Source organism: Uranotaenia lowii, chromosome 3 (assembly GCF_029784155.1).
Source record: "Uranotaenia lowii strain MFRU-FL chromosome 3, ASM2978415v1, whole genome shotgun sequence".
NCBI lineage: Eukaryota > Metazoa > Arthropoda > Insecta > Diptera > Culicidae > Uranotaenia > Uranotaenia lowii.
The window spans coordinates 99949354-99965946 of NC_073693.1; the positions used below are offsets into that span (position 1 = coordinate 99949354).

General features: G+C 31.8%; 2 protein-coding genes across 7 annotated transcripts in view; one reads left to right on the forward strand and one right to left on the reverse strand.

Moving 5' to 3' along the window:
- The window catches only part of LOC129758526 (uncharacterized), a 421682-nt gene that overhangs the window by 299618 nt on the left and 105471 nt on the right, over window positions 1-16593 (forward strand). For 5 of the 6 annotated variants that reach the window (XM_055756044.1, XM_055756045.1, XM_055756042.1 and 2 more), the window contains one exon: window positions 11021-11045. The exons of the other annotated variant lie outside the window; for it this stretch is intronic. The gene's annotated coding sequence lies outside the window, so the exon portion shown is untranslated. The remainder of the gene's footprint in view (window positions 1-11020; window positions 11046-16593) is intronic. 6 annotated transcript variants of the gene reach the window in all.
- The window catches only part of LOC129758525 (HIV Tat-specific factor 1), a 329990-nt gene that overhangs the window by 122735 nt on the left and 190662 nt on the right, over window positions 1-16593 (reverse strand). The window lies entirely within an intron of this gene.

The window sequence follows — 16593 nt, forward strand, 5'->3', positions numbered from 1 at the left end:
ATCTTAGGAAAATATCAAAAACTAAAAACTGGCAACATTGTGAAACTCTTGTATAGATGACAGATACATTTACGAAAAAAGGCAATATTATAAATGTTTTTAAACTTTCAAACTTAGTTGCATTGTTCTTAAATTAGAAAATGTTAAGGTATATAAATGTTGAAGAAAAAAGTTCCAGTGCTGCCACAAATTTTTTCAAAAAAATATAAAAATGGAAAAAGGGAAATATTCTGTATTGAGAATTTCATAAGATGATTTAGACATTTTAGAATAATTTTTGAACCGGTTTTTACCTTTCTTGTGAGTTGTGCGTGTTGTGACTAGAAAGCAATGAATCCGATCCAGAGTCTACTGAGAGAAATTTCCTGGTCCAATCTAGTAAAATGCTGGTACAAAAACTGGGAAAAAATAGAACCAAGCCATAGGCAAGTGCCATAGTGATTCGAAAACTTCTGCAGCAGCATCAGCAACGTTAGAGGAGGAAAAACATTCGTAGTCGGACCAATCAATGAACGCACATAAATCAATTCCAGACTCCGGGTTCTGCTGCAGTGTGCTAGTTTTTTATTTTCACCACTCTACTTGTTGTTTCGAGCGATCAGAATAATTGTGGGAAAACGAAACGGCCACGAGTTGAGTTTTGCCTTCAATTTTTTTTCCGATTTCCTCTCCTTTTTTGTTTTGTTGTGATTTTATGCTTTGGTTGGGTAAATTTAGTGTACGGATTTATTCAAACAACAGTTCAGCTAGTTCCTGTTGCCTCTCTCTAGATTTTTAAATTTTCCTTTATTTGCTTTTGCATTGCATCAGACTTTCACTAGACTGGATGGAATCATCACGCAAAGTTTCAATTAGTGGTGAGTTATGGGTGGGTGGAAAAACTTTCCAAGTGTTTTAATGAGTTTTTGTTGAGTGGACTGGAGTCATCCTCAAGGTTGGGTCAAGCTCAACGGAGATTTAAAGCAATTTTAATATTTTTAAACTGAACAGAACAAGAATATTCATTGAAAAATTGAAAAACTAAAATTACATCCTGAATATTTCCAGTATCATAATTAAAATTTTCAAACGTTAATTTTCATCTATGTGATATCGCGAATGATGTGTAAATGAAACTTATCCAGGCAACCGAAATCCCGAAACTTAGCCACAAAGATAAAGATACTGGTTCCATCTAGTAGATTATGATGATGGCGCTGACGATGACGATGAGGGCAGGAATCTTCAGACCAATTACGGCTCTAATCTGGCCGGTTCTTATCTTAATTACTCGAAAAGGCGACTACAGCTCTGCAAGATTGTCGTGTTCATATACTTGCTAAGAAGTGCGAAATATTGCTAGGGTTGCCAGAAATGTTAGCTAAATGAACTAAAAGACAACTAGTCATGATCAGAACAAGAATTTTTGATATCAATCTAGCAAGCTTGTCGAAATTATCAAAAAAATATATGATTTTACAGATTTTGAAACAAATCTTCCTCAGAGAATCCGTGTTTTTTTTATTAATTTACAGATTTTTACAAATCTTCTTGAATTTTGTTGACATTTTCAAAATCATATTTTATTTTATAAATGAAAAGCAAAGTTAATGTAATGCTTTGAGCTAATATTATAACACTTCAAATTATAACGTTTCAAATTTGAATATTTGAATTTTGAGAAAAGTGTAAGTATAACCTAATTAGTGAAAGTTTGGCATGTCTTTTCAAATATTTCGCTTTTTATTCGAAAACAAAGCATTATTCAATGATTTTGGTTTTTAGATCAAAATCAATAAATCTAAATCTCTCTGGAAACCATTTAACAATCAAAATAGATGAGTACCCAGCCACGAACGATTTTTAAAAGTCATATATTTTTAATATTTCGAGCCCTGCTTACAGAATTGAAAGCCAACAAAAAGTTAACGAAACTTATGAATAATACATTTTTTAGAAAACTCTAGAAAAACAAGAAAAATTAAGAAATAAAAAATATCAACTTCATAATTAGATATCAATCATTTCCAACAAGTATAAAAAAGGATCGAATAAAACCCAATGTCAAAAGCTGGGAAAAATTGAGAGGGAAAGAATATGCTTTCAAAAACTGAGACTGACGGCCATTCATAATCAGCTACAACAAATTTGAAAAATGAATCTAAAAATATGATAAGAAATGCAGCTTTCATCGATCTTTTCGAAGTATCCTGAAAACGAAGCAAAAATTTTCAAATGCACTTTATTTATAAATTTAAAAAAATTATTCACTATACTACTTATAAAAACGAAACCGATTCTGAAAAATTTGATTTTGAAATAATAATTATAAACTTAGAGTTTTACAACAGACAGACCATAAGAAAGATAATCTCTATTAATCATTTGCTTTTGTATTTCTTAAGATACATTTTCTGTTCTGAAGAAAACTTACTCAATTTTTTTTAATATTCTTGTTTATGAATTTCAAATGAAGGTTTACCTTATGAAGGAATACCTTATGAAACTTGAACAGTACACACGAAATAAAAGCATAAACCCCAGATGATATCCAGATAACATATGAAATCTTATTTAATCATAGCATCTATGTAGATTCTAAATTTTAAATGCAGGTATAAATCCTTAATTATCTATTCAGATTACCATTTTTACAGAAATATAAGCTTCGAATTATTTATATTAAAAATCGGATCAAGAATTTCGAGAGACTTTCCAATATCGAAGAACTTAATTAATATTCTAATTCTTGGAAAATTTTACCCTTTTGTGATAAAAAATAGTATACGAATTATCAAATAAAAAATTAAGCTAAAGAATAATCGAAAACAATCTGGAGAGATTTGTAAATTCATCTCTATCTCTAGATACAAATATGAATTTATTTGTATTTAAGCGCTGATCTTAGATTTTTTTATTTTAACTCTATGCACTTTAATCTTGAAATCCACAATAAAGAATTTCATAATGCAAGAGTTGATTTATTGTTCGGATCAGGGTTGTCCGATCTTCTGGAAAAAAACGATTCCCAAGATTGATTCAGCTGAATGGTTGAAAACTCGATCCATCTAAAAAGTCGAAGCCTCGATCTCTGCGAAATCGATTTCAAATATTGTTAAAAATAGGGGGCTACCTGAGGAATACTTTATGATAAAATAAATAGAAAAAACAACAGAAAATTTGTACATTTGAATATATTAAAAATATTATGTATAAGATTTTCAATCATTAAAAGTACATTAATTTAAATTTAACATCAGAATATTTTTGATTGTTTGTGGTTGAATTATAAAGACTTCAAACTTCAAACCAGAATGTTTCATTTTTCATGAGTTTAGTTAAGTGTTTATGATAAGCTGGCAATATTACCCGGTTTCATCTGGAAATGCCTAAATTTGATACAAAATTTTGAAAAAAGTCCGGTTCAGCCCGGTTGCCAGAATTTCGCCTGTATTTTGAAGGATTTAATTTACAAAACCAAACATCATTTTAATTATGCGTTCCAAAAACGAAATTTTTTATGCAATTTTCTTTACAACACACTTTAAAGATTACACAGATGTATGGCGGAAAAAGTTCTGGCAGGCAACCTTTATTTATGACATATTTATCAAGCATTATGGGTATGGGTTCCGAATGTCCTGATTTTTCAGGATTTGTCCTTAGTTTGAAAAACAATCCTGATTTTTCTTAAACGCTTAAATTGCTTTGATTTTCAGAAAGAAATTAAAATTTGTTGAGAAATTATAAGAACATCAATCAAATCTGTAATAAAATACCTTAACCCATTTAAGCGGTGATAATTTTCGATTCAGTTGATATTTTTATGGTGTTTTTCGATATAAACTACCTACCATCCAAGATTCTGCTCGCTTCAGTTGCATAAGTTAAAACATCTCCAGGATCTTTTTTTTTTTTTTTTGTTTCGATTAATCTCCAGGATCTGTATTTTGCCTTTATTTCTGCAATTTAAGCAGAGTTCCATGTCAATCTAGTTAAATCCTGACTTTTTTGCCTCGCAGTGTCCTGATTTTTGACGAAACCACCTGACACCTCTGGTGTGAACTAACTATTGAACCCTGACTGGACTCCCAAATTTGTGTAACCGTCTTTTTCCGATGAACTAAATGGAATCTCAAAATCTCTGGTAAGTAGTAAAAATTTTGAAAAAATCGAAAATAAACTGATTTAATCGACTTTTCCTAGGCTAAAGAATTAATCAAAAAAAAAAAATATTTACAATACATACAAGAGGAAAAAGGAAAAAAAATACAATAGGAAAAAGAAAGTAATTTACTTAAAATTTAATGTATTCATCGAATCAGCAGCAGTGTTAAAGTCTAAGTGTAAGTGAAAACTTGATGATTTGTACGCAAAATCTTTGGCAAATAATCTGAATAAACCCGGATGAAATCCGAAAAATTTCAAATAACTTCCGGTCATCTCGGACAGATTTGACTTTTCTCGAATTCTTTATTGGATTAATTGATAAGCCTGGTTATATGAAAAACCAAGAATAAACGATAATCAAAGTATAAAGCTATCTATAGTGAAATATACACGGATACAACTTAGATATTTTACTGAAACTCTAAGTTTTTGATGATTTTGTAGCTTTTTTAACATTATTTTTGGATATTTTAAAAATAATCCAACATCAGTTGAAAAATTTGACAAGTCGGTTAGTGTATAAAATTTGAAAAATGGCACTTTTTTCAGGGTGTTATTAATGCTGGACATAGTCAAAGTTTTCCAAAGTATATTGAAATTACAGCGAATTTTTGAAATGAATATGATTGACGTTAAGTTGTTAAACTTATTTTATCTTCACTTTATTTTCAAGGGACTGTAAAATAAATGGTTAAAAGTTAAAACACGATATTCTTTTAACTTAAGTGTATTTAAAAGCGTTATCTATATGTCGGAAATAAATTTTTGAAAGAATATTTCTATAAGTAACCTGAAGAAGTTCTGGAAATAGACATGAAGCTTCACAGCTTAAAGAAACTATGGCTACAATTGAATTTAAGCAAGCTTTTAATAAAAGCCATATGTCAATTCCATAAGAAATACTTATCCATATTCATGACTTAATGGGCATGAGCAATTCACAAAAGCTCTAACAATATCGTTATTCAAAAGTTCAAAAGAACTTATTTGAACTATTCAACCATTTGCAAGAACAACGATTTGATTTTGAAATAACATATCGTGATGTTCAAATAACTACAGTAGGAGAAAGTGGAGGAGAGGAGGAGAGGAGAGAGCAGTAATCCTGGTTGTGCCTCTCGAGGTCAATGCGCTTGCAGCCGTTACAAAAACCAATCTTATCAATGCATTTTGAGGGTGGTACGCTTTGAACATCAGGTATTTATGTAAGAGATTCATAAATATACAAAATAAAAATTTTCTAAAAAAAATTATTTAGACAACTATTGATGTAGTATTTTAACGTTTTTTAAATGTACAAAATATTTTGACCTTTAACAATTATTCGTACTGAAGCTTAAAATAAATTTGGTTTCGAATTAATTTGAACATCAAAAGTACAACAAATTTAAGGTTTTTATGAAGGTAAATGATTAGTAATGAATAGAAAGTAGAATGTAGAATAATTGAGATTTTGTTTAGAGAAATAAGAGAATTTTTTTATAGGTTTGTAAAATTTTAAATTTTAATAAATTTAGAAATTTTTAGCATTTATACTTTTAAACTAGGCTCTAATCAACATCCCAAAAGAGATCAAAAGTTCTCAAAACAGATTTTATAAAGTTTGAAAATGGATGAACTGAATTCAAAATATGGCAACCCCAACTTTTGCTTTATTCTATAAATAATAAAAAAAACGCAAATTTTTATTAATAACAGCTTTGTCGTAAAAAGTTTTTTTTTCTAACAACATCCAATGCGCATTAAACCTGCACGATTTGAGGTTCAACAATTTAAACAACTTTTACTATAAAATCGTTCTCTCAAAAATTGCAGGAAGTTTCAACATAAAAATCATTCCAAGGTATAGAAAACAGTGGGCTGCTCATGTGTATTTAAAGTTTTTATACACATATTTCAATAATGTTTGAAAAGCAACAGTCAAACTTCTTGGAGTCTGCTACAAACCAGGAAAATCGAAATTTAACACATGTAATGGGCGATGATAGTCCAAAGCTTCTCAATTCGTCAAATTGAGAAATCTCCACGCGAAATAGAAAATTAAAATAAAAAAAATCTGAATAAAAATCGTTATAAAGTTTTTTTATAATCATTACTTTAAATTTTCAAATATAACAAATATTAAATGTAAAAAAAAATGTTCAAAAAAACCATTCCTAATTGAAAAATGAAACGTATGATTTTTTATAAGCTTAACATGCACTACTTTCTTCAAAACTTGCATAAACGAATTTGGTGAAGAATTTTAATAGGCATGTTTTCTCTGATCATATTCCAAAAAAAACTTATAAAAGTTATGATAAAAACGTATGTTTTAAAAATTTCTTCATTGAACTTATAAGAAGCAGAATCAGGAATAAATAATGTAATGTCGGATACGCTGATATGGGAGAGTGGGGAATCATGGGCCACTTTTTTTCGTTGTTCCATAACTTCTGTATTATAAAAGATAACATGAAAATAAAAACTGGTATGATTTTCAACATTTTCAAGGTATCATAAGGTTTTTTTTTTAATTTTTAACAAGTTATTTTCCCCAAAATCTGACTGTTGAAAAAAAGCAATATTTTTTGGATTTTGAAAAATGGTGGGGAATCGTGGGTCACCAAATCCAAATTGACCAAATAACACGCAAAGTTAATGAGTTGACCCAAAACTGTGATTTCCTAATTCATTTCGTTATTTTAAAGCAATTTCAGATTATGAAATGAAAAAGAGAACTGTGTATGATCGCATAGATTCCAAAACCTGGCTCGCGAACGTTTTGGCAAAATTTCTTATATAAGATGGACAAAATATTTTTCATAACTCTTCATTTGGCATAAGAAAACTTTACAGATAGGTAAAACGTATTTTAAGTTCTGAATGTGTCTAAAAACATAAAAAATATAGGTGATTCAAGATGTGTGGCCCACGATTCTCCACAAGCTATGATTTGCAAATTGGTTGCGTTTGTCTGACTTATTGATGTTTCATCAAAAATTCCTTTTCCACGTGAAAGATCATGACAAAACTAAGATCATAAGCGTATGGGCATATTTTAGTTATGCACTTTAGGTTCCCCATCGATGAAATCAGTGGGTGTTTTTTAATTATGTAAGAAAATTTTTCTAACTTTTTTTTAGCTTTATCAATAAAAGAAGCATATGATGCGTATTTCAGTCAACAACATACAGAAATATATGCTCACGCAAAGCGACGACGATGACAGTTGGTTTGTGATTTTTATCTGAACACACATCTGAGATATTAAAAGTGGCCCACGTTTCCCCATGGCCCACGATACCCCACTCTCCCCTACACTTTTCCTTTATAAGTCCATTATTAGGGAGTCCCTAACTCACTCAAACGAGCGACGGAGCCTGCATCGCTCCGATTTTTGCTCATAAAAATGCCCTGGAACGCGAATGAGGTGTGAGTGAGAATCTCCTGTTCTCACGAATCAAGCCCGACCAAAACGAAAACACGACCAAGTCTCCTGATTCCTTTTTGCCTTGCTTCCTTCTCCGCACACAAAATCTAGCATCAACCCGACGATTGCGTATCAGCGAGCCGATTCATGAAACTTTTTACCAACCCGCTCATGAGCCGTGTTAGTAATGGTATTATTCTTTCCCGTGGAAAAATGTTCGTCCCTTTGCCTTGAGCTTGAACAAACACTAACAGCAACAAAGATGACGCCAAGCTGTGTTGGCTGTAAACACGCGTTGGCCAAAAGGAATGGAAAATAAGAAGAACAGTGTGCATACGGCCGGCACATCCAATCCATTTTAGTGTTATTATTATTCTTTTCAGGCAAATATGCCGAGCCAAAAGAATCGTTTTGCTTCTTGCTAGTGCTGTTATTATTGCTTCCTACAAAGAATGTGCGTCACTTTTTGAAGCTACGAGCTTGAAAGAACATCAATAACATCAACAGCAACAGTGTGCTTTTATGTAGGCCAAGTCAATCTTTAAACGATCGGTGCCGGGACGGTACGAACGGTTTGTCTCTGAGAAGGACGAGCCAAAAGATTTCTTTTTCCTTTTTTTTTCCTACTTTTTTCTTCTGAACTGGCGTACTTCCTTCCCTAAACAGACAGCAAGCTCGGTATCAAAATTCTCATGAAGCAAATTCGAGTCTCTCGTGATCCCGTTTCTCAGACTCGCTCATGAATATTTTTTAATACGAGAAGCATAGAAACCGCCGTCGTAGAATCGTTTTTGTTGCTGTTCGTGATTGTATTGAACATAAACGAATAGCGAGCCGGCGGCGAAGCATTTTCGTGTGCGTTTCGAGGAGTGAGCGATTTTTATAGTCCTTGTTAGGGACACATATGTTAAGCATTAGGAACAATGAGTACCACATTAGAAACATCGACACACTTTAAAAAACACATTAGTTTTCGAAAATGAAAGCTCAAAGTGTTTGTTCCAAACTTCAACCGAATGCATAAAAGAATTTGGAACTTAGTTACCAAAAAATTTTATGTCTTGCAATTGAAGATTTGGCTTACTCTTGTCAAATCTAGAAACCCTTGATAAAATATAGCAAAATTAGGCACACCTATGTGATAATTGCGAAACGTGCTTTTACCCGACTCGTACTTTTTTCCACCTTACATGTCTTCAAGAGTGAAACAGTTTGGAAATGTGAAGATCGTTGATGAATTTCAATTTGCACACCTATAGTGTTGCCACCTATGTCCAAAATACCTAATTTTCAAATCTTGTCACCCTAAACGATGGAAGTCAAGAACGAATAATATTCAGTACTTGTTCGCTTACTACTGGAATGCTTCCTAATCCACAGCAGTGCTATAGGAAGAAGAAAATCTTAGCTGAATCAGGAATTCCGATAGGAGACGGCTTCTCTTTTCTTCCCTCCTTATACAGGATGAATATGTTTTAGTAAGATGAAGCGTTGCAATCCTCATCATGATCGTTTTGTGTCACAACCAAAAAACTTCCAGATTGAATGTAAGTTACAAAATCGTTTGACAAATTGTTCATGTTGTCCAGCAACATGATGCAAATTCCAAGATATTTTTAGTTAGGTTAACTTCTGATTCACCCAAATGTTCAACATTTGCACATCTAACTAAGGTGACACACATTTTCTCCGAAAAACATTTCTGCACCGGTAGGCAAGATTTTCAGGGCCGTCGTCAGTCGTTTTACGACTTCAACGACTGGGGCCATGATTAGCAAAACAAACATTTGTGTTCCCGGCACTTGGAGTTGACATTTATGTTTACACACTCTCGCTCACTCGAGCGAAATGTTTCTGTTGTTGCTTGTTGAAGTCGACGTTCAAGTATCGGTTTGACTTTTTCAATTGAAAATGTTTTGTGGGATGGAATTCGAAAATTTGAATCATCGGATCGGGGTGCCATTTCCAAAAAGTGTAACAACTTTTCGAAATTTCTTGTCCGTCGTGAGAAAACTAATCCAAATAGGTGTTCCAAAGCAAATCAAGCAAAGAGGGAGTAATTCCCCCAAAACTGTTGTACGTGACACCGATTCAAAGATTTGTCCCTTCCCGCAATTCGCGCTTGGAACAAGTAGTAGAAGTTTGTTTGGAAGTTTGGTGTCGTTTTCGATTTTAAAGGTTAGGTACATTTGTATTAAGTGTCTCGAGAAATATCGGGCGAACATGACTTCGAGGCGTTATGGTAAATTTTGAGCAGCAATGCATGGCTTTCTTCGGCCGAGACGTTCTCTGAGAAAACGTGACTTGTGGATTGGGATTACGCTTTTGGAAATTAACTATAGGGGGAAGTGTCCCTATATGCGCATATTGGGTAATATGCGCATACAGCCGATTGACAATATGGCTGGAGATTCATCATATCTAATTAATGCAGTTTGAGGGTAATACGCTTTTAACACATGGCATAAAAAAATTAAATTATTATATAAAGTCGAAAAAATTTAAAAATTCAAACAAGATTTTTGTCAGTTTTGTTATAATATATTGAACTTTAATTATTGTGCATACAGATTCTGTGAACAAAAATTTTAGTGGTTTTTCTTTCTTATTCATCTGGAAATCGGGAATTCAACAAATCGAAGCTTTTGGCAAAGTTGTAAATGATAAGATATTGGAATAAGAGACAGGTTCTGAATGCCCATATCAAGGCAGGTTAAATGCCTATATCAAGAAAAATAGATTAGTCTTATAAATTTTTTACTTTCTATCATTTAAACATGAAATCTACGCTCATATCACGATCTTACAGCGAAAAAAAAAGAACTTCCTACTGATCCGATAAAAATACAATATGAACAAAATATTACCCTGAAATATGGCCATATGGCATACTTAACTATGTTTCATGCAAAAGAACTAGTGATGTAAAAAATTTCACCAAAATTTCGGCCTTGACGTATGCTTAACATCCGTTTCTACCATTTCCAATTAAATAATATCAAAATATTGCAAGTGGTAATGAAATATAGCTAAAAACATAAATATGCGCATTTAGCCCGCCAGTTTCGGAAATCGGCTATTTTGACTTCTTTTATTATAAAATTATTTTCACAAAAACTGTAAGAGATTTTAACAGAAAAATTTCACTAACGTATATAAAACAGATGTCCGCTCATGTGCATATAGTTTTCAGACTCCTATCTTTTGGAGTATAGGAGAAAATGAGTGCTTTCCTTAATATGCGCATATAGCCTTCCTCTCCCCTACGAAGCCGATATGGCTTCCGATAGACGGTATAAATTGGTTGACGGAATTGGGTTAATTTAATCGTTTTGAAGTAGTCGCTCGAGGGAGCTTTTTGAAAAAAAAAAAATGAAACATGTATCAGATAACCTTTATGTGACAGTACGTAAGTGCTTACCGATTTAACACGTACAATTTTCTTTCTCTTTTTTACAGATCCAGCATAGCCAACGACTCACCTGTAAGTATAAAAAAGAAAATCAAATATCAGTTAATATTTAGGGTTAAGAACCGTTATTTAACCACAAACTTTATTGAATTTCAAAATAATTCCAAAAAACAAAAACAAACTCTTTCCTCCTTTAACTACCAAAATCGTAAGATTTTACTCCTATCTCTGAAAATTTCATCGCCCTTTCTCTGAACCAGACAGCGTCCAGCAGCCAGATTATGATTTAATTTAAATTTATGATAGTTTTATTGGCCTTCTGGCGGGCAGGAAGGCAGTCCAAGCCAATGAATACTGTTCCAAGTAGCCTCCTCATCGTCGACTTTGGCAAACGAAAGGCTTCCTTTGCATGTTTGCTTGATTGCCAGCAGATATGTTTATGGCTAAATGTATAAGGCAGCTGAGGGTGCACTTTTGAATGGTGGCTCTAACGAGTACAAATATGTATCTGAGTGGTATCTATGAGGGCTTCGATTACCTTATTTTCATTAGAGCCGGAAATGGCCACTGAATAAGATGGGAGTTCGGTTAAAAAAATTATTATATTCTTATATGTTAAAAAAAAGTTTTGGAAAAGTTGGGTTTTGGAACAGAAGATGGTTTTTGTAAAAGATCCCATACAAACGTAACAAAAAATCTCAAACAAACGTTTTGAAATCAAACACATTTTTCAAATTAAACGCCGGATTAAAGAGGGGGGAAAGTGGGCAATTTCCCCGGGCTCCCCGAGGAGAAAAAAAATAAATGTTAAGCTCTAAAAAGTTATCAAAACTAACAAACAATATTTAAAGATCAAAATTTAAGAAATCTTAAACTAGGACGGGCCCCCCAAAATATAAGTTAATTCAGGATTTGTAACTCTGCCTACGTAATACACAATATACGAAAAAAAAATCTCAAACGATTGATGGTATAACATATAATTCTTATAAAATTTTCATCAGGTGCCTTTATAACTTGCTAAACAAACATACATACATTTTCATCTATACTTATATATAAAAAGCAATTTCTGTGGGTTTGTTTGTTTGTTTGTTTGTTTGTTTGTTTGTCCTCTATAGACTCAGCCGTTTTAAGAGCTAGAGAGCTGAAATTTGGCAAGGATGCTCATTAGGACCAGTGATGATGAAAAATATTTTCAGATTTTAGGATGACCCCTTCTGAAGGGGGTCGTCCATACAAGACATTATTTTTTGTCAGATTGTGATGAAAATCTGCACGTGGGGGTTTTGCGAGATGAGCAATTGATTTCAGGTATTGCATTTTGGGTCAGGGCTCGGCAAAAGGGGTCGTCCATATGAACTTTTCACTGTTTTTGCAATATTGACGTTATTGTACATCGAATTCAGATAAAAATTGATACACGAGAGTTTTTAGAGACGGGCAATCGATTTCAGGTTTTGAATTTTGTGTGAAGCGCCAACAAAAGGAGTCGTCCATATATAATGTTCGTTATTTTTGCGATATTGACGTAATTATACATCGGATTCAGATGAAAATTGGTACACGAGAGTTTTGAATGACATGCAATCGATTTCAGGCATCAAATTCAGTGTAAGGGGCCGACAAAAGGGGTCATCCATGTTACCTTTTCCATATTTTTGCGATATTGAGGTTATTATACATCGGATTGGGGTGACAATTTGCACATAAGAATTATTAAGGACGAACAATTGATTCCAATTATCCAATTTTGGGTCAGGGGTCTGCCAAAAGGGTTGTCCATATTAACTATTCACTGTTTTTGTGATGTTGGCGTTATCATGCAATGGATTGATTTGAAAATTTTAACACGGGAGTTTTGAAGGAAGAACAATTGATTTCGAAGTTTGTAAAAGAGGACATCGAAAGGAGTTTAATTTTTTGGCAATCATTCCGTTTTTAAGCAACGATCGAGTCGAACTTTATAAACGAGGGTTGGGGCGGTCATTTGATTTCTGATTTCAATATTTGAATCAAACGACAACAAGGGGGTCTTCCGTATTAATTGATAAATTTGTTTTTGCAATACTTTTGTATCGTATCGAGACAAAAATTCATATACTGGGGTTTTTTGGCACGGTCAATTGATTCCTGATTTCAAATTTAGTAGCATACGACAGAAAAAAATGGTCGTCCATATTACGTGTTCAACATTTTTGTAATTATTGCCTAACAATGCATTTGGAAATGCATCTGACAATGCCTGGCAATTGACATTCATTCAAACTGTTCATGACATATTCTAAATTAAATGCGAAACGGAGTTCGTATGGGATCAGCTAGTGCATTATAAACTTAAATTGAACCTTTTTGCACTTTTACCCCTCTGGTTCTGAAGGCCTCAAATGGGTTAAGCAAACGGGAAAATGGCAAAGTTAGGTTTCATACCTTCAAACTTTTGACAAAGTAATAAATATTAACAAATCATAATTTGTAATGAGGCATTAATAAAAAATCCTTTGATTTGAAAAAAAAAAATTTTCACTATTATGAGATAAATTCCAATTTTCACATATTTGAGACTGCTATTTATCAAAAATCCAAATTCTTATTTTTCAAATCTGGAGCTTGATCCAGATATGTTTAAAATCTGATAACAATTAACGAATAGATACGGTCTTTTATTTTTCGATTTTCAAATCCACATCTGCCAAAATTCGATATCCTTGTTTTGAAATATGGTTCTGCTTGTGATTTGTTTGAATATAACAATGCTCATTATTTTTCCTAAAGATTAAGCCGTTTCTTTTAAGGAAATTAAAAAAAACCAATATTTTTCCAAATTATTCATTTATTTTCTAATGTAATTTTTGATTTAAATTTTTGAAAGTGCAATTCTTATTTGGATGACTAAACCTAGCTCTGGGACTGGATTTTTGTTTGCAACACTTTATTATTGAATTCTGTTATATTTTTATTTATATTTTATCCTTTATTTGAATTTGATTTGAATTCTAATTTTGGAATCATGTTCCATACTCTTATGATGATTTCGCGGAAAAAAAATCTTCATTGTTCTTTTTTTAATTTTGTCGGCTATTCAAATAGTAAAGTGTTCATTTGTAATTTGAATCATTCCCTCAAAAGAAATTGAGATTCTACTCTTCAGTACTGAATTTTGTTTAAAAATACTGATATCAGTTTTTAATATTATTTTAGATTTTGAATACTTTTCAGAACAAATTTTCCATTCGTTTTTTGAATTTTAACGGAGATTTTCTAATTAAAATTTTGAATTTTAAGTGCTATAGCCACTTTTATTCTGCATAATAATTTGAGAATTGAACTCTGAAATGTATTTTTGTGGTTCACAAGTATATTTCTAAAGGAGAAGTTTGATTTTAATTTTGATTTCGACTGTTTCAGCAGAAACTTTATTGTGTGGATGATTATTTAATCAGGATTAACTTTCGAGTTTAAATAAACGATCTGCAGTAATTTTACATTTTATTAAGCATAAATGTGGCATGTTTTTAGAATAAATAAACAAGATTTTTTTTTACAAACTGCTACAGATATATCTTCAATTAAAATAAAAAAAAATTAGAGCCCCCCTAGAGAAATTGCCCCGAGCCCCCCTACGGCTTAATCTGGCCCTGTTCGAATGGTTTTCATAAGAATCGGTAAAGTTTTTTACAAGTGAATTTTGACAGGAAGAGATGATTAAATGAACTGCAAGGTGAAAAACAATTGAAGAAATGGAAATCAAAAATTCATTACTTAGTTAATCTTTCAGTTTTTACAGCTTACCGTATTCGTCCGAATAGCTAATATCTCAGCTATGCAAGCTGCAAAAACGTATGCCATAAAAGTTTAATTTGACTTGTTCAAATGTTGTTGGATGATTGAAAAATAACCAAAAGTAATTTTGGATAATCCACACGAACACCTAAAACTTAAGGTTTCGGTTCAAGACAAGACGGTGATTTTTGCCTCCTGATTTTTCAGTTTCAAAGCCTAGAAACTTACAAAAAAATTAAATATTTTTAAAATCCAGCTTTCATAGTTTTGTAGAAGAGATTAAAATCTATCGAATAAATGTTTCCGCTTTGGTATTTTTTTTTTTCAACTTTATCGACTGAATGCTTCACAGAACTCATCGTTAATGTTTAATCAAGCGTAGAAATAATGTTTTTATGAAAAAACATTGTTATGCCAAATGCAATTGCAATTTTTCATAGCATCTCCAAGTCGCTAATTTTTCCCTGTAGCCCAAAAATGTCTATATTGTTTAAAACGAACGACATATTTTTTGTAGATTATTAAAATGGGATAAAGGTACTGGTGTTTTTATTTGAAATTTTGTTTTTTTGTTTTTCTTGAATATTTTGTTCTCACGCAATGCAAGTAAAATTCCAATACACGGCTACAAACTTGCCAAAGACGGCAAAGCGGTAGGAGTGGTGAGAAAATAGTTAAGAAACTAGCAAACCTGACAGAATTTTCGACGAATTTTCAGAAATAATATTTAAGCGAGTGTTTTTTTTTATTGCATTGGAATGTTTTGAAAAAATTATCTTGATTGTGTTTTTTTTCATTAGGCAAAAAAAGTCAGAGTTTTCAGAAATTTAAAGTCACCAGATGCCATGATTTTGCAAAAATTGAACTTAAATCAGGTAGAACTCTCTTTGTTACTTCACATTTTGATTTAGAACAAATAAGATCTTACAAATATAAAAAAAAATCACGTTTTGAATTAACTTCAAGCAGCTTCAGAAATTCATTGAAATCCAATCGACAAGGTAGCAGAATTTGACATTATATATCTACTTACTTTTCGCAACACTTTAGTCAAACTTCAAACATAATTCAATGGAAGGTACATCGACAATTCAAACATATTCAACTGAAAACTTAACTACATTGTTGCATTCAACTAAAAGCTTGATGATGTTTTAAATATCGCAAGAGCTTTCATTACGTGGTATGATACAAAATGCAAACTAACAGTTTTATTACAAAACAAATATACAAAAACTAACATAAACGAGATGAAACTTTTTTTCCATTTAGAATATTTGAAGTCTGTACAACATATTATTTATGTGAAATACAAATTTTGAAGTTTTTTTGATAACTTTTGCAACAGTTTTCTAGAAATTCTTAAGATGTTTTATACGACGCAATAAAAGCTCATGCGAGAAATACTCAAATCCATGTTTTAAATAGTTTTGATAGATTATATTTTTGATTGTTAATTTGATTAACAATTGAGTTTTTGAGAGGTAACTTGTCTTTTCAATTTGCATGCTAAGTATTCATTTTTATGTTTGAAAATTTAAATAAATAACTTTAAAGTCAATTATTTATTTAGAGCAAGTAGTTCAAAAGTTATTTTGCTTTTTAATATCAAATTTGTAAAAATTTTATTTTATTTATTGAAGAAAAGAATTTCCCAGGATCTAAAGCATCTATTGGCTTTGATAAAATTTTCACAGATTTACATTAAAAAAAACCTGCGCTTCAAAATGCAAATGCGATGAGTTATTTGAACTTATTCAATTTTTTAAATTGGTTATAATTTTTAAATTCATTGATGAAAAGTGCAAAAAACGGTTCGATATTGCAAAGCTTGATT